At 35.9% G+C, this 19,014-nt stretch overlaps 1 protein-coding gene across 1 annotated transcript in view; it reads left to right on the top strand.

Annotated features, from left to right (window-relative positions):
- DCDC1 (doublecortin domain containing 1) overlaps positions 1 to 19,014 on the top strand; it is a gene marked incomplete at its 3' end in the record, with an annotated part of 78,115 nt that overhangs the window by 37,696 nt on the left and 21,405 nt on the right. The gene's annotated exons all lie outside the window — the stretch shown is intronic.

Below are 19,014 nucleotides of genomic sequence, written 5' to 3'. Positions count from 1 at the left end.
TTTTTGTCTCTAGAGAGCAATTTATTTAAAACTGGATGATCAAGGAATTCTTTAGCTTATTATTTTCCTTCTTATAGTTTGTAGAATTTAAAGAATTTTCACAACTTGTGAAAGATAGGACATGATAGGACATGATACAGTAATAAATGCATTTCTAGATATTTGCTTACATATCACTTTTAAGAATGAGGTAAATGATGAGGCAACAAATTGATGGATGTCGATAAGAAATTTTTGGAAGAGAAAAATAAGGCTAGCTAATTATTTTGTAAATAAAATTTAAATTTTGAAAGTTTTGTTGATGATCACAGGATAATGTGCTATTTATATATTAAATACCAAATCAGTAATAGAAATAAGGTTGTGGCATAGTCCTAAGAGATACACAAATTATTTTCCGTCTTATGATGAAATATTAGGAATGTCAGCTATTTTAGATTATTACTAGGTAATATAAAACTAAGTAGAATATAAAGGACTCTAATATGCTGAAGGTAATTGTAATGGGATAAGGAGAGAATTATTGAGAATGAATGGTAAAATAAGGTAGTTAAATCAGAAAAGTCCTCTATGAGCTAAGAATGAAGCCAAGGGGAAATGACTGTATTTTAATCATAAATGGGAAATCAAAAGGAACTCCATTTATTTATTTGGGAGGTAATTAAGAAGTTTGGAATGAGAACCAAAATGATATATTTCTTCACTAAACTCTGGAATGGCAGTACTATAGCACATCCTTTTGAAACTTGAATCTGATGGTTTTAGAATTACTTATTATTTGGAATTATTCTGTAAGGAAAATTTATCTGTAAGGATGATTTTAGTAATTGCATAGCACTACAATTACACTGTAGGGTATAGGCTAAACATATATATACACAGGTTGAAAAGGTATTAAGAAAATTTTGTGGCATAAGATGCCAAATTATTGGGAAATTAAAAATGTCTGCTAGAGATACGTAACTTTTTAAGGTTAGCATCATGGTGGATACATTTTATTCTTTCTCAATTATGTCTTGGATTCATTGTCAGAGAAGTGGTATTAAGCTGTATTACATAGGATAGCATCTCCTTCATGAAAAATGTTTTGTTTTGTTTTGTTTTTTCTCAGCAGTTAATAATTATATCTTATTTTTTGTTTGATTTTCTTTGTATTATCACCAAAGGTATAAAGTCACAGTGGTGAAGAAAATGATGAGAAAGGTAATGAAATGAATGAAACAATGAAAAAGATCCCTGTCTTCTTGCTCTAGTTCGAAATGGTTGTTCTCTGTGACCCCTGTCCTGGGGTCTCCTTTCACCATCAACCTGGGGTTTATTGTTCCTTCTCTTCTGCGTTGGATCCCTCTTTCCTACTTCTCTAGTTTTTCTATATCTTCATTTACTCTATTGGGCACATATTCCAGTGGCCTCCTGTCTGGCTACTGCAAGGCTAAGGCTTGATGTTGCGTATTCTGCTCACAGAGCCAATTGTCTAGCTCTTAATCCTGTTCGTGACGCCAATTGTAAAGCTAGGTGACTACTCTAGTTCTCGCGGCTTTTTCACCTACTAGTAATCCTGCACCGACTGGGCCGATGGTTGAGCTAGGCCTGGGTCTGGAGCTCCCAGACCCCTCAAGCCTGTTCACAGACTGGGTCACAAACCCTTCAAACGCCTGGCAGGGTCACCAGACCCCTTCACACGGGTCTACAAGCTAGGCAACCGGCCACATGGTCCTTGGAAGCTGCAGGTCTGGAAAAACATGGCTGCACAAGGGGGCGCCCAAGGCGGTAAAAACACCAGCCAAAGCAGTGCCTGCGGTGCACTCACTCCACCCACGCAATGTTTACCGAACCACCCTGAACCAGCTCGAGGGGAGGGGAGCCTGACCAAATTGTTCCATTTTCCCAACACTTCCCAAGAAAGAGAACATGGGAGGTAAACTTTTTGAGATCTGGGGAAATAATTTTTTCCTTTAAATATAAAAGCAATTGATTCTTATTTCCAGTGTTGATGTTGAAAAGATTGATACCATACTGATTCCTCATTCTTTGTAGATGACACGCAGGATGATGACATTTAGAATCATTTCTTCATTGACAGTGTTAAAAATTTTTTTCAAGATGTGCTTTTCAGTCTGAAAAGTCTCATTCTTCTCTCTTGAGAAGTTTAGTTGAATTATTTCTTTGACAATTTTCTTTTTCTCTACTTCGCTGTTCTGATTTTATGGAACTCCTACCTTTATATGTTGGATTTATAAACTGAACTTCTGATTTTCTTATCTGGGAAATTTATCTTTACCTTCCAACCCAGTGAATTTTTGTGCTTCTCCCTGCATTGTCTCTGTTTTCTCTAAGTACTTGGTTTTTGTTTGTTTTCATGTTTTGGTTTGGTTTTGTTTTGGTCTCTCATGTTACAAGCTTTCCTTAAATATGAGTTAATCCTCCATCAGTATTGAACAGTGAGGAACTAAAAAAAGCTGGTTGAAAAGCCCTGTGAGCATGGGTGTGTCTGACTGAGGGATGGATTTTATTGGAGAGTGTTTTGGCCGAGATTTTTCATTGGAGTGTTGTCACTAATTGTCAGAGTTGATAGACTTTTCTGTGTGTCTGATCGATTCACTGTACAGAATCTGCCTTGAGAGGTCTAGTAGCCAAGTGGAGAAGGGGGCTAAGAGTTGCACTTTCAGTAGGTAGACATTCATTTAATTCTCTTCTTTCAGTAAGCTACCCTCACTCTCGGTTCTGCCTTCTACCTCTGATTCCGTTTCTCTGTTCTAGTCTCTCCAGAGAACAAATCTGCTGTCTTCTCTTTACATGGCAAAGAATAGTTGTCAGAATGCTTAGTGTGAGGGAAAGGTTTTGGGGTTTAACTGCTTTTTGTAGACATAGTCAGTCTGTTTTTAGCCTCACTCTTTGAGGTACCTGATGTCTCAAATTTCTGAGTCTTTTTGGGTTTTGCAATACAAATCAAGTTTATTTCTGCTAGCTTCAGTTTCAACGTTTCTGGTCTACTAAATCATTTATCACTTATCTATCTTCTGTCCTTTCTGGTTCTCTTCTCTTTCTTTCTTTTTTTTTTTCTAAATGCCAACTGTCAATCTTTTGTTTAATATTGATAGTGTTGATTTTTTTAGATAAAAGATAAGTAATATTTTCTTCTTATCCCAATTGATTGTTTTGCCCAGACCCTTGGGGTTCGTGTGCTCTAATTTAGAAAACTATAATGTTAGACTACTTGAATGAGAGCAGAATACTTTCTTCCATCACCTGGAGACATTACATACTTACTACATACCAAGGGTCTGCAGTTTTTCTCAAAGTATGGTTCACATTACACCTGCATCAGAATCATCTAGGCTTTGTGTTAAAAATTCACATTCTTGCCACTCTTATTTAACATTGAGCAATCAGGGAAGAGACAGAAATAAAGAGCATCCAAATTGGAAAAGAGGATGTCAATGGTCCCTGTTTGCAGATGACATGATCTTATACATGATCTTTTTCTATGTAGGAAAAGCTAAAGACTCCACCAAAAAACCCTTAGAGCTGATAAATGAATGCACCAAAGTTGTAGTATACAAAATAAACATACAAAAGTCAGTAGCTTTTCTATACACCAGCAACTAACTAGTGGAAAAAATATCAAGAAAGCAATCACACTTACAATAGCTGCCAAAAAGTAAAATATTGCATTAGTCCATTTTTGAGTTGCTATAACAGAATATCTGAGACTGGGTCATTTTTAAAGAAAAAAGGTTTATTTGGCTCAAGATTCTGGGACAGCTGCATCATTGTGTGCCTCAGGCTGCTTCCACTCATGGCAGGTAGCCAGTGGGTACAGGGTGATCACATGGCAAAAAGAAGCAAGAGAGAGATGGAGGGGAGATGCCAGGCTCCTTTAAACAACCAGCTCTCATGGGAACTAATAGAGTTAGAAGTCACTACCCCCACCTAGGGAGGATATTAATCTATTCATGAGGGATCTGCCCCCATGACTCCAACACCTCCCAACATTGCCACATTGGGGATCAGATTTCAACATGAGCTTTTGGGGGGACAAAGATTGGGGGTACAAACATATCCAAACTATATCAAGTACCTAGGAATAAATTTGACCAGGGAGGTGAAAGATCTGTACAACAAAAAGTACAAAACACTGACAGAAGAAATTAAAGAGGACACACACAAAAAATGGAAGGACATTTCATGCTTATAAATTGGAGGAATTAACATTGTCAAAATGACTGTACTACCCAAGGTGATCTACAGACTCAATGCAATCCCTATCAAAATACCAGTGACATTCTTCACAGAAATAGAAAAAACAATCCTAAAATCTGTATGGAACCACAAAAGACCCGGAGCCAACACAATCCTGAGCAAAAAGAATGAACCTGGAGGCATTACACTACCTGACTTCAAAATATACTACGAAGCTGGAGTAGTCAAAATAGCATGGTTCTGGCATAAAAACAGACATATGGACCAATGGAACAGACTAGAGAACTAAGAAATAAATCTGCATATCCACAGCCAACTGTTTTTTGACATAGGTACCAAGAGTATACATTGGGGAAAGGACAGCCCTTTCAGTAAATGGTGCTGAGAAAACTGGATATCCATATGCAGAGGAAAGAAATGAGATCCCTATCTGTCACCGTATGCCAAAATCAACACGAAATGGATTAAAGACTTAAAGACCTGAAACTATAAGACTACTAGAAGAAATCATAAGGGAAACACTCCAAGATATAGATCTGGGCAAAGAATTTTTGGAGATGACTTCTAGAGCATAGGGAACAAAGGCAAAAACAGACATTGAATTACATCAAACTGAAAAGTTTCTGCACATCAAACATTCAATAGTGCAAAGAGGCAATCAGGAGAATGTGAGAATATTTGCAAACTATTCATCTGACAGGGGATTAATATCCAGAATATGCAAGGAATTTAAACAACTCAACGGCAAAAAAAAAAAAAATCCAATAAAAAATGGGGAAATGACCTGAATAGATATTTCTCTAAAGAAAACATATATACTAGTCTGTTTCTGTTGCTTATAACAGAAATTCTAAAACTGGCTAATTTGTAAACAAACAATAACTATTGCCTACAGTTTCAGAGGCTGGGAAGTTCAAAGTCCAGGGAGCATATCTGGTGAGAGCCTTTTCTTGGTGGTAACTCTAGAGCGATGCAGGGTATCACATAGCAAAATGACAGAAGCAGAGAGAGAACTAACTCCTCGCTCCTCATTTTCAATCCCTCAGAACCACACCCATGATCACCTTTGGCATGGTACCCCCAAGCTAATCACCCCTTCAAGGCCCCACCTCTTAATTACTATAATAGGATTTTCTACCCTCAACAGTTATAGTAGGGATTAAGCTTCAATGAGTTTGGGGGGACATTCAATGCACAGCAACATACAAATGGCCACCACATATATGAAAAAATGCTCAGTGTCAGTAGTCATTGGGGAAATGCACAGTGAGATAACATCTTGCTCCAGTTAGAACGGCTGTTAAAAAACGACCAAAAATAACAAATGCTGGTGAGGATGTGGAGAAAAAGGAACTCTTATACACTGTTGGTAGAAATGTAAATTAGTACAGGCATTATGGAAAACAGTACGAGGTTCCTCAAAAAACTAAAAATAGAGCTACCTTATGATCCAACAATCCCACTGCTGGGTATTTATCCAAAAAATTTGCATATTGAAGAGATATCTGCACTCCCATGTTTATTTCAGCACTATTAGTAATAGCCAAGATATAGAATCCACATAGGTGTTCATCAACAAATGCATCCATAAAGAAAAAGTGGTATACATACACAATGGATACTACTCAGCCATGAAGAAGAATGAAATTTGCAGCAACTTGGATGAGTCTGGAAGACATTAAGTAAAGTTAAATAATCAGGCACAGAAATATAAATACTGTATATTCTCACTCTTATGTTGGAGCTAAAAAAAAAGAGTTGAGCTTTTAGAAATAGAGAGTAGAATTGTGGTTACTCTAGGCTGGGAAAGGGGAGAGGGATAGAGAGAGGTTGGTTAATGGACACAAAATCACAGCTAGATAGGAAAAATAAGTTCTAGTAGTGTACAGTAGTGATGGGCATCTATAATTAAAAGTAATTTATTCTATGTTCTTTAATGGCTAAAAAGATCACATGTTCTCATCACAAAGAAATGATAAAATTTTGTAATGATAAATATGTTAATTACCCTGTTTTGATCATCACACATTGCATCCATGTATTGAAATATAACTTTGTACCCCATAAATATGTATAATCAATAAGTTTTAATTAAAAAATAAATTCTTTAAAAAAAAATTCAGACTCCTGGGTCCCATTCCAAACCTATTAAAAATCTCTTGAGCTTGTGGCCTGGGAATCTGAATATCAGCAAAATTCTCCTGATGATTCCTAGCCCCATGAAGTTTGAGAACTCTTGTTCCAGTGTTCTAAAAAGATGTATTAATTAATGGACATCTTCATAGATTTCTTTCTTTTTTGTTCTCCTATACTTCTCATGTGGTTTAAGAGAAAGAAAATAATTTGTGGGGTAGAAAAAAGAAGTCGTACATAATTAGATAACTAGTTATTAGGATAGAATGAGTGCAGGGAGTTTAGAAATCAGGAAGAGAAAAATGTCTACAAGTTGAAACAAAGGGAGTAGTCTATGTGTAGCAAGTCTGACTTAGAAAAAATAAATACTCCCTTTGAATTTGTATGTAAACATATTTCATTGAAAATACTTTTCTCTGTAATTACTGCAAAACAACATAAGTATTGAGGGAATTATTCATATATGATTATCAAGGTATAAATAAATAATATACTTTATCAGATGCCTTTAAACCAGAGGAAATACAGACTTCTGTAATATTCACCATTTGAAAAATAACTCAGTAAGCCTAACTCCCCCCGCCAAAAAAAAACTTTAAGTAAGAAAATTTTCAAGTTTAAGAAAGACCCAATTAAACTGAAAAAATACAACATGATAATATGATTGTGGAATGTTCACACACAACTGAATAACTATACCAGCAGAGATTTTCCTAATAGGGTGGGTAAAATAATTTAAAGAAAATTTTAAGAGATTTAAAAAGGAGCATCTGGGGTAAGAAAATTTGATTAAGGTTACTCACCAGGGATTTCAACAGGGGAGGTCAGGCATAATTAGTATATTGGAAGTTCTTTTAGGAGCTTCTTATGAAATCTGAGGAAAAGCCTATTGGCACTAATTATTATTGTTTTAAAAATTAGCCTAACTTTTTACACCAGGAATTAATATCTGATTAAAACGCATGAAAGCAATTTTTTAAAATATGGAATTTGATAATATAGATTATTCTTAAGAGGCTATGAATAGCCAATTCATAGCCTTCTGTTTATATAATGTGAATTTCTAGGGTTTTACAATTGGATTATTTTAGTATAAGTAATTATAGAGTAGCCAAAAAATGTTTTGAAGAGAAATCCTAAGAAAAACAAAAATGTGAATTTCCTCAATGGAAAGAAAAAAATGAGAATTTTTGGTCTAAAGATTTATTTATTTTACTGGTTGTATTAGTCAATTTCTGTTGCTTATAACAAAATACACAGAACTAAGTATTTTATAAAGAAAATGAAATTTATGGCTTACAGTTTCAGAGGTTGGAAGTCCAAAATCTAGGGAACACAGCTGTGAAGGTCTTGGTGGTGGTGACAGTGATGTCAGGGTATCACATTATGAAAATGATGGAACAGAGGGAGAGACAGACTCTGCTCTCTCTTCTTTTAGAGCCCTCGAACCACACCCCTGACCACCATTTTTAATCCATTCACTGTGGCTTGGTCCTACAATCTAATCACCTCTTGAAGGCTCCACCTTTCAATTACCATCATAGGATTTTCCACCCTCTTAACAGTCACAGTGGGGGACAAGTTTCTAATACATAAAACTTGGGGGACACAATTTAAGCTTCAGTGAGCTTGACGGGGGGGGACATTCAGTCAGCTACACTAGTGGAACTTAAAAATAGTCATTATTTAGAGGCAGTTAAGACATAAACATGATGTTAAATCTGAAAAGGTAAAATTTATTTCTGTGCTTTTTAAATTAAAATTGTTTTATAGTTTTCATATGTACGTTTTATGTTTTTAATACGTTTTTAATTGCTAAGAACATATAACAATAATTGTTAAAATGAAGGGTTTATTAGATTAGTCTTCATAGTACCTTATCATTAAAGTATCTTGGATAATCTTTACCTAGCTTCTGGATATTAGAATCAGAGAATTTTATGAAACTATCTTGTCAAGCAACTCAGAAAACCAAGACTGGAATAGCCAGGACTAGAACCCATTTTCTGACTTCAAGAGCAATACTTTTTTATTATTCAAAACTGCCACAAATATACTTGTTTTTACATTTTAATTCTTGTATGTACCCTTACTTAAAAATGATTTCACATAAGCATTAAAAATAAAAACATGAGAGATATGTTTCCAATCATAATAGAGATACTAGTATCAGACTAGTCATCCCATTCTAAACTGAAAAACTGGACAAAATAATGAGAAAACTGTTTTTATTAGACACCAGGAAGCACTATATGTAATACCTGAGAGAAGGTAGAAAGTTGAAGTGAGTTCTACAGTTTACTCCGACTTTGTACTTGGAGGCAAATTTTGGACTGTATTGTACAGAAAGAAAATCTAAGAAGAGCACAGTGGTTTCCATAACCTGAAGAGAAAGATATCAAAGTTCTAGGAGGCTGAAATGGCTGGAAGTTTGCAGCACAATACCATAAAAGAGGAAGCTATTTAGAGAGTAGTTTCCAGAGTTTGTGTGTGTACCCTTGTGTCTTTGACTGAATATTAAGTTGCATAGGGTGATACTTTTTATTACTTAAAAAAGTGGAGATTTTTTCTATTGTCTGCCCATTTTCTTTTTTCTGTTTCACTGATTTCTACTCTATTATTTCCTTACTTCAACTAACTTTGAGTAAAATTTCCTCTTCTTTTTCTAGCTTCTTAAGATTAAACCTTAGATATTTGATTTTAAACATTTCTCCTTTTTAAATATTAGTATTTATCTAAGTACAGGTTGAGCATCCCTAATCTGAAAATTTGAAATCCAAAATGCTTCAAAATCCAAAACTTTTTGAGTGCAAGCAAGATGCCACAAATGGAAAATCCCACACCTGACTTCATGACAGCTTACAGTCAAAATGCAGGCACACAACAGAGTTTATTCAGCTTCCCCAAGAGAAAAGAAGACCCTCCCAACTCCCTTCAGCTGTGATGTATCTTTTCCACATTTCCCCAGATTCCACCAGGAAAGAATGCCCACAAAGGGTATTAAGATGGCCCCTAAGTACTGTTGTGTGAATAAGTATAAGAAAATGAATGCTTAGCAGTAGCATATAAATTCAGAATCAGGAATGATGGTGATGCCACATAATCACAGATTGTCCACCTGGGTGGCTGAGACAGTGACGTTTTTGCTTTCTGGTGGTTTGATGTACACAAACTTTGTTTCATGAACAAGATTATTTAAAATACTGTATAAAATTACATTCAGGCTATGTGTATAATGTATATATAAAATATAAATAAATTTCATTTTAGACTTGGGGTCCCACCCCCAAGATAATTAATTATGTATATGCAAACATTCCAAAATCCTCCAAAATCTGAAATCTGAAATATTTCTGGTCCTAAGCATTTTTTTTTAAGTCACCAGTTGTTCCAAGCATTTTGGAAAAGGGATATTCAACCTATACTACTTTAGCTTCATTCCACAAATTTGAGAGGTTGAATTCATTTTCATTCTAATTTCCCTTCATATTTCTTCTTTGAGTCATGTGTTGTTTAGAACTGTGTTACTTAATGTTCATATATCTGGAGAGTGACCTGATACCTTTTGTTATTTATGTCTAATTTAATTACTTTGTGATCAGGAAACATATGTTATATGATTTTAATCCTTTGAGATTTAACGTATTGAGACTTGTTTAATGAACAGCAAATAATCTCAGTGAATGTCCAATGTACATTTAAAATAATTACATTATGCATATCCCAATTTTTTTCTGGTATCTTTTTTTTTTCAGTGAAAAACATGCTTTAACATTTCTTGTAGTGTTGTCTCCTGGAAACAAATTACTTCATTTTTTGTTTGTCTGAGAATGTCTTTATTTTGCCTTCATTTTTGAAGGATATTTTCATTGTATATAAAATTGTAAGGCAACCAATTTTTTCTTTCAGCACTTTAAAAATACTTTTATCTCCACATTTAAAAGATATCTGTTGTCTTCTGGTTTGCATTGTTTCTGAGAAGTCAGTTTTCATTGTTATATGTGTACCCCTGAATTTAAGATGTTTCCTCCGCTCTAGTTGCTTTTAAGCTTTTCTTTTTATCCTTGTTTACAGCAGTATGATTATGTTCTTAGTCTTGTTTTCCTCCTGCTTGAGGTTCATTGAACTTCTTGGACCTGTGGGTTGATGTTTTTCATGAACTCAGAAAATATTTTGGCCATTATTTCTTCAAATATATTCACCCCCTTCCCAGTCTGTCTAGGGCTCCAATTATACATATATAAGCTTGCTTGATATTATTCCCACAAAGTACTGACACTGTACTTCCTTTTTCAACTTTTCCTTTTTCTTCTCTATATTTCAGTTTGGATGGCTTTTATTGCCCTGTCTTAAAGTTCATTGTTCTTCTCTGTTCTAATGTCTAACCTGCTGTTAAGCCCATCCAATGAATTTTTTCATTTGAGATGTTTTATTTTTTAGGTCTAGAAGTTCCATTGGTTCTATTTTAGTTTCTGTTTCTCTTCACATTATATTCATGCTTTTCTTTAATTTCTGGAACTTACTTATAATAGTTTTTTAAATGTTCTTTTTGGTTAACCCTATTTTGCAGTCTATTTCTATCGATTGACTTTCTCCTGGATATGGATTGCCTGTTCTGGGATCTTTATAAATGTCCCACAGTTCAGCAAGACTTCTTCCCTCTGACTGGTCAGAATGCAAGTGCCTCCTTACCCTACACATACTCCTGTAGTTGTTTCACTTTTACATCCCCTTAGTAATTTTTTCCCTGGTACTTGTTTGTGCCAGACTTTGTGGAGATATATATATATATATATATATTTTGTCTTTTTGTCTTTTTCCGTGTCCGGCAACGGATCGCAACCCTCAGTGTTGCCCCCGTACCGGACCGGGGACCGGCAACGGGATCGCAACCCTCGGTGTCGCTCCCGCGCCTCGCTCAGCCAGTGAGCGGGAACCAGTCCGTATGTGGGATCCGAACCCTCGGGCGGGAGCGCCGCCACGCTTCCCAAGCAGCACGCTATCCAGTGCGCCACCGGGCCGGCCCTGTGGAGATATATTTTAAAGGAAGAAGTAAAACTATGTTATTAATAGAAAGCATTATAAGAACATAAAACATCCTAAAGAATCTACATTTGAAAAAAACTACTAAGGAATAAATTTAGCAAGGTTGTGGAATATAAGGTCAGCATACTTCTATATGCTAGTGACAAGCAATTGGAAAACAAAATTTAAAAATCAAATACAAAGACATGAAATACTTATAATTGTAATCTAGGCCATTTAATTATTCTTAAGAAGAGAGCAATTAAGGGTAACATAAACAAGGAGTATGTATTAATAGATTACTTAGAAAATCTCCTCTGGTTATCTACTTCTCATTCACATTCTAATAATAAAACCCCAGAATACCACAACGCAACACAAATTCACAAGAAATCATTGTTGTTACAAGCCATGGTCATTACTAGTAAGAACAAATAAGTATATCTGGTGTGCATTCTATTACCTACCTTTATGAGAATAAGACAAATAACAGGCCAGCAAATTTATCTCCGCGACTTGTTCGGAAGAGTACCTTTAAGCTGCTTAATAAGATGAGTACAAATTTAGCCCAGTCTCCTGGCATCTTCAGGTTAAAATAATGATCATAATTTTGATTATAAATTATTATAAAATGTTGCCCTCAGTAGAGATTTATGCCATATCATTTTATTACATTTTAGTTCTTCAAAAATTCATAATATATTTGACAGTCTTTCAGTTTGCAAAAAAAAAAAAAAAATCTGTAAAAACAGATTCCCTTTTTCAAAGTAATCATGATATTTTGTAGTTATCTTCTACTGAACAAGTATAATTAATTGCCAAAGGTGAAATATTTTTAGTAATCCAAAGAACTAATTTAGTAATTATCTGTTCATTTTTTACATGTTTTAGCTTGCTAAATTCCTTCGAAAATTCTTTCCTGGGTTCTTAATTAAATGGTTTGCTCCTTATGTTTATATAGTGAATACTGTGGTAATTTACTTGCTGTGCAAATACTCATTGAGTTAGCTGAATCAGTTTTCATCATTTAAGAAATATGGGCTAAAAACATTTTTTTTCCCATCAGTCAGGATGATTTTACCTACATAAAACAGAGAATCCTGATTCAAACAGACGTAAGCAAAAGGAAGCAAGAAATACAGAGATAGGGCAGCTTTAAGCATAGTATGACATGATTTCAGCTGTATTTTCTACAATTTTATAAATTTTGTGTTCTTTCATATGTTGGTTCAAAATGGCTGCTGCACAGCCAGGAATATGTCCAGTGTCAGAAAAGGACCATCTCTTCCCTATGAATCAAGAAGCCTTTCCCAGAGTCCCTTCTCATGTCTCATTGGCCAGGCTGGATTATGTGTCCATGCCCAAAATATTCACTGACAAGGGGCATGGGAATACAATATGTAACTTAAACCAGACTTGATAATTGTAGTCTTCTTTGAGTCAAAAGGGAAAAGGTGAATCCCTAAACAAAATCAGTATGTATATGTTGGTTGGGTAGGCCACCTAACAGTATGGTTACAAATGTGAAGAGGTTACTTCCTAAGGACAGTACAGGGTCATGTCCTGTTCACAGAGAACTTTTGTTCTAGTGGTGGACAAAGACATTTGTAAAATGATCACATTACTGAATGTAGAATAAGTGGCATTCTTATTATAGTATAAGGGAATGCTTCTGAGAAGAGATAAGCAGGATTTATTTGGGAACATATGGAGGATACTGAGGGTGGGGACCCATTCCAGACAGAGAACACAGCATATGAAAACCCTCCATTTCAGAGCAAGCGGGATGAATTCCAGGAAATAAAAAGTCAATATATGAGGTGAAGAGTGTCTTTGCAGGAAAGGTTGCAGATTTTTGCCATGTCCCGCCTCCAAGAGCAGTGAGAAGTCATGTAAGGGGTTTTAGTTAGGGGTAGAATAGAGGATCATCAGATTTACATTTTTGAATTGATTACTTTGGTGCTTAGTGGACAACAAGTCATGTAAGGGGTTTTAGTTAGGGATAGAATAGAGGATCATCAGATTTACATTTTTGAATTGATTACTTTGGTGCTTAGTGGACAACAGATTGGATGGTCCAGGGTAGATTCAGGGAAACTATTAGCTAACTATTGCAGGACTCTTGGTGACAGATGTAGATAACTTGGACTAGGGTGTAGTAGTGGGAATGGACAAAAATGGGTGGATTTGTAAGATTTTTGGAAGAAAAAGCCAATAGGCCCTAATAATGGCTTGGATACATGGTGATGTGGATTGACTTGTGTCCTCCAAGTTTTATGTATTAGAGGCTTGGTCCCCATTGTGACAGTGTTAAGAGGGTGGGAAATCCTATTATGGTAATTGAAAGGTCGGGCATTGAAGAGGTGATTCGATTCTGAGGACCATGCCCTAATGAATGGATTGATAATGGTGGTCATGGGTGTGGTTCTGAGGGCTTTGAAAGTAGAGCATGTGAGAGTCTGTCTCTCTCTGTTCTGCTGTTTTGTGCCATGAGAAATCCCTGCATTGCTGTAAAGCTACCACCAAAGAAGACCCTCACCAGATGGGTGATAATGGTGGTCATGGGTGTGGTTCTGAGGGCTTTGAAAGTAGAGCATGTGAGAGTCTGTCTCTCTCTGTTCTGCTGTTTTCTGCCATGAGAAATCCCTGCATTGCTGTAAAGCTACCACCAAAGAAGACCCTCACCAGATGGGCTCCCTGGACTTTGAACTTCCCAACCTCTGAAACTGTAAGCAATAAATTTTGTTTTCTTACATATTATCCAGTTCCAGGTATTTTGTTGTAAGCAACAGAAATGGACTAATACACATGGAATGAGGGACAGTGAGGTGTTAGGAGTTTTAATAACTTGTGGTTTCTGGTTTGTACATCTGGATGAATGGAGATTCCTTTCCCTATGACATGGAATGAAGGAAGAGGACTAGGCTTGAAGAAGAAGAAAAGGAATTTGACTTTGGACATGTTGATTTTGAGGAATCTTTGATCTGTTTAAGTAGAAATATTGAATAGGTATTATGCCATCTGAAGCTCAGAAGAGAACCTCAGTGTGGATGTATGAATTTGGGAGTTGTCAGTATGCAGATGAAAGATGAAACTTTGGGGAACTGTTAGGTTGCCTTAAGAGAGAATATAGAGTAAGGCAGAAATTGGGCTAGGACTTATCTCAAAACCCCCTAGTGAATGAATAGAGAGGCATGAGCCTATGAAGAAGACAGAAAAAAGCAGAAGAAAAATCAGTGGATTATTATATCTTAAAGTTCAAGAGAAAAGAGTGTTTAAAGAAAGAGGAGGTAGTCAAATGATGCTCAAAGGTCAAAATTAGTGAGAATTAAGAATATATCCTTTGGATTTGTCAACATGGTAGCCTTTGGTAATCACTGTGTGAGTTATTTCAGTAAAATGATGGCTAGAAAGCCATACTGGAATGGCCTGAGAATGAACGGGAAGAAAAGAAGTGGAAACAGAGAGCATTGTCAAATCTCCTAAGCTGTGAAGGGGAAGTGTAGCTAGAGGGAGATGTGGAGTAAAGGGAGAAATTTAATTTTTAAGATAGAAAATACTTGGTCATGTTTGTCAGTCGGAAAAATCTGTTGAGGAGGAGTGGTTGAATATACATGAGAGAGAAATGATGGATAATATATACTGCTTTAAAAGCTAAGACTAAACATAATTGAAGGGATAAGTGAAATATCAGCCTTATATAGGAGCGGGGACTCCTGTGATCTAAGTAGACGGAAAAAAGAGAGGATGGGCATAGAAGTAGGTAGGCTTGTAGCTTTGATAGTAGGAAGACAAGGCTTTAATTTTCTCCTAGATGTCATATCATCTGCTGAAATTGAAGGGGGATGGAGGGAAAGGGAGGTTGGATAGAGACAAGCAGACTGGAGATGGTTGGAAGTACTCAGTGTGGAAAATGGGAGAGATATTTTACTAAAGAAATGCAATAGAAGTGACTGGGCAGTATTGAGGGACCATGGAAGTTGGTGATTATGAATAATAGTCATGCTGATGTGTTTAGGCGTGTGACTTTCTCCAGCAGCACCAGGCTTCTCAGCGTGCACATGGAAGATGGAAAGTGAAGGTCACCCATAGTTCAGATTTTGCAAGCTATCTGTGGCAGAAGTTATCCATGAATGAAAAAGAATGGCTAGAGTGAGGGGAGTTGGGAATTGGTGTGCTTGAACATCAGTGTTGGAGGGGAGGGGGCAGGGTTTATGGTTTATTTGTTCTGTTGCTCAATAAGAGGGTTAGAGAGAAATTACCTTGAAATAGCATTTTAAGTAACAACACTTTCCAAACTTGAGATTGTGTGATATGAGAGAGCAAAATCCCACCACTTGAGAAGGTTCTGGGGAAATTAGTAAACTCAAGACAATCCTGGTTTCCTTTAAAAGAGGTTGAGGGTCTAGTCAAATTTGTTGATCAGGGGAAGCATTTGCAGAGTGCTCAATGGGAGGGTTTTAGAAATAGATAAAGGAGTTGAGGCTAATTTATACAGGACAGGAAAATATAGAACATTATGTGAATGATGATGTAGGAGATCAGAGTAGGAAAGCTTTTTCTGTAAAGGCCAAATAGTAAATATTATTGGTTTTGTGGGCCATAAGGACCTTGTGGCAACTATTTCATTTCTATTATTATAGCATGAAGGCAGCCATAGAAAACATATAAATGATTGAGTATGGCTGTTTTCCAAGAAAATTTTATGGGTACTTAAATTTGAATTTCATATTATTGTCAAATATCAGTAAATATTACTCTTCTTTTAATCATTATTTTTAAGAGTTAAAAATATATAAACCATTCAGCCCACAGGCCATACAAAATTGGTCCCTGGGCTGTAGTTTGCTGACCACTGCAGTCGAGGGTCTTTTGAAGAGAGTGTGTTGGGAGGTATAAATTTGGGCTTATACTTCTGGGCATTGATGCATGAAAACATGTTCAAAGTTTTCAAGATTCTCTGATTTTGAGGAGGACAAACACTGTTGGATCTGATGGTTTGTTGACGTGGCTCATATGGCCTGGGGTGACGTTGTTCTAAGGGTACTCTCTCACTTGGACTGAGGTAGTGGCAACCCTGAGGTTATAGACTGTGTAACCATACCACCTCCATGGTGGCCATTCCAGGAGTTGCAAACACTGCACTGTCTGTGCCTGGGGATGGAGGTGACTCCCAGAACTGTAAGCAAGTAGATTAAACTGAGAAGAGTTTGTGGAATATCTCTTCCCAGGTGCTTGTCCAGAAGATTCTGGTTTTATGGCATAATAGTTTTAAATTTTAGTATCAGAAGAGTTCTCTGTAACCTAAGCTATAAGGAATTAACAAAATATGAATTTGTATTAGTAATATTGTAACAAGCTTAACAGGTACAGACAAATGGAATTACTATTTTAATTAGCTTTAATATCACAACAAGATGGCACCATAGAATATTTTTCAATTGTGAAATATAAGAATGACCTTAGAAGTAGAAGCTTCATTTCAGGGCTTTTGACAGAAATGTACCTTGATACTAATTTGTACCACTGATAATTTGCTCTAAGAAAACGATAACTGAAGGTTGGCATTGCTTAAACACTGCAAAGGACCTTTCATCCTGCAAGCAGGAAAGAATGACAGCGTTGCTGATGCATTATTAATTTCTAGCATGTGATTTTATAATATCAGTTTATGTACTCATTTAACTCTTAAAACTTGGCTTGCACAAACATATTTACTAATGCTTTAATACAATGAAAAGAGGAATCTTTGAGTTAGAAAGTGATGTAATTTTATTTGACTAAAGTTTTTGAGTTAAAGGCAACAATATTTGAAATAATTTGAAAAAATCATTGAAATTCTTGTTGAAATAAATGGTACTGTCTTTAAATAGTTCATAGTTTTACTTAGTTTAATTGATAAAGTATAACTTCGGAGGATATTTAGATATTTGAACCTTTACTAGTAACTAGAGAATATAATTTGTGCTGAAGGACTTTGTTACACTTTTAAATAATAGCTTTATAATATTAAAAAATTGAAAACTGAACATAAAGAATGGAAAGAAAAAGAATGTGAAGGACATAAAGAGGAGACTATGTCTTCCTTAGGGTCTTTGGGACCAACTGTAGATTCTTAACAGTATTCAGAGATGATTGGCGAGGGAAGAATTGGTACCAGATTATCTCCCTTAAGTATTCCTGTCAATGAGCATGGTGGGAGAGATGGTAGTGGTAAAAATGTAATCTTTGGGCACAAGGTCACACAAGAAAGTGTGTGTGTTTTGCTGTTCCGAGCCCAATTGTGTTAATTACTTAGAATATTAAAAAACACAAGGATGTATACTATGCCAATGTTAGTCAATATGTTCCACTCTCCTTTCTGTCTCAAGACAGAGACAAAACTCGTTTCTCCTCCTGATACCTTCTCTTATATTTTGAACATTGTTTTCCAAGCATCTTTAGTAAAGGTTTCAGTCAATGGGATAGGGGTCCTAGGTGAACTTGTGGATAGTAGTCACTAAAGAAATTGACCCAAGAGAATGAAAGGGAAAGCAGGAAGAGTAACATTTAGAGCATCACCAGGGTTGTTACCTTATTCGATTCAGTGGCAAGGACCACTCCCTGCCAAGGGGACGGGGGCTGGAGAGAGGTAGTAACAGTGATATCAGAGGGGCTATTCCAAGTTAGAGAGCACTGTGTCTGTCTTGTTAGGACACATGGCATTGGTCAGGAATTGAATGCCTGCATTTACACACTCCAAATAGGCAGATTAGGAGTTAATGAATTTGTTCCATATGGCAGTATTTATAGTCACGTGTAAAGTACATTGCAAGTACTTTGTTATTTAACTAGGTAAAGCACTGATGTTGTCAAAGATCTTTTCCTCATAAATTAGAGAGTTCAAGATTATTCCTATGATATTATTCTTAATAACAAACAGATATGCTTTCTTGATTGTGAGGAAAATAGCAGCAATACATAGTTTCTGAAGAATTGCCCAACACTCTGAACTGCAGCTAGTGTGCAAGAAACACATATAATCCTTTGAATGCCCATGGGTATATGTGGCACATGGGAACATTGTTAGTCACATGTAGGAGAAGAATAAAGGCTGAGAACCTTTGATATAGCTCAGTAAAGGCCAATTCATCAAATTAAATTTGTCAGTTAAATATTTGCCTTTAAAATGCAACACATCATTTGATACAGCAATTAGACAAACCAAATCAGTCACAATGTCTGAAAGTTGTTTTCCAGACTAAAAGGAAAGTACAATTTTGCCTCTGTATAAACATTAAAGTGTTTAAATTTGTTCATTGTCACAAAGAAAATGGACTGGTTGACATAGAACTAGGATGATGGGTTCCAATTTTAAAGTAGGGATAAAAGTGGGTAAAAATGAAGATGGGGTGGTATCAGCAATTGAAAGATGGTTTGAACAATTGAAAGATGTTCTTTTTACTGTATAATAATAAATTAACACTGTCCTTTGGTAGGAGTTCTTGGGTATGGGAAAGCAATATAGCTATAAATAGTAAAAATGCACAACAGAATACTTTCAATTTGTATTTGAAATGTATTTTGTATTTTTAGATGAATATGGTGATTTTCATGTTTTGGGTCACTTCTGAAAACCTGATAAAACCTGTCTCAGGTTACCTGATACCTCCC

The sequence above is a fragment of the Galeopterus variegatus genome, unplaced genomic scaffold (genome assembly GCF_000696425.1).
Source record: "Galeopterus variegatus unplaced genomic scaffold, G_variegatus-3.0.2 Scaffold1095, whole genome shotgun sequence".
Taxonomy (NCBI): Eukaryota; Metazoa; Chordata; class Mammalia; order Dermoptera; family Cynocephalidae; genus Galeopterus; species Galeopterus variegatus.
This window is presented reverse-complemented; position numbering and strand designations above follow the sequence as displayed.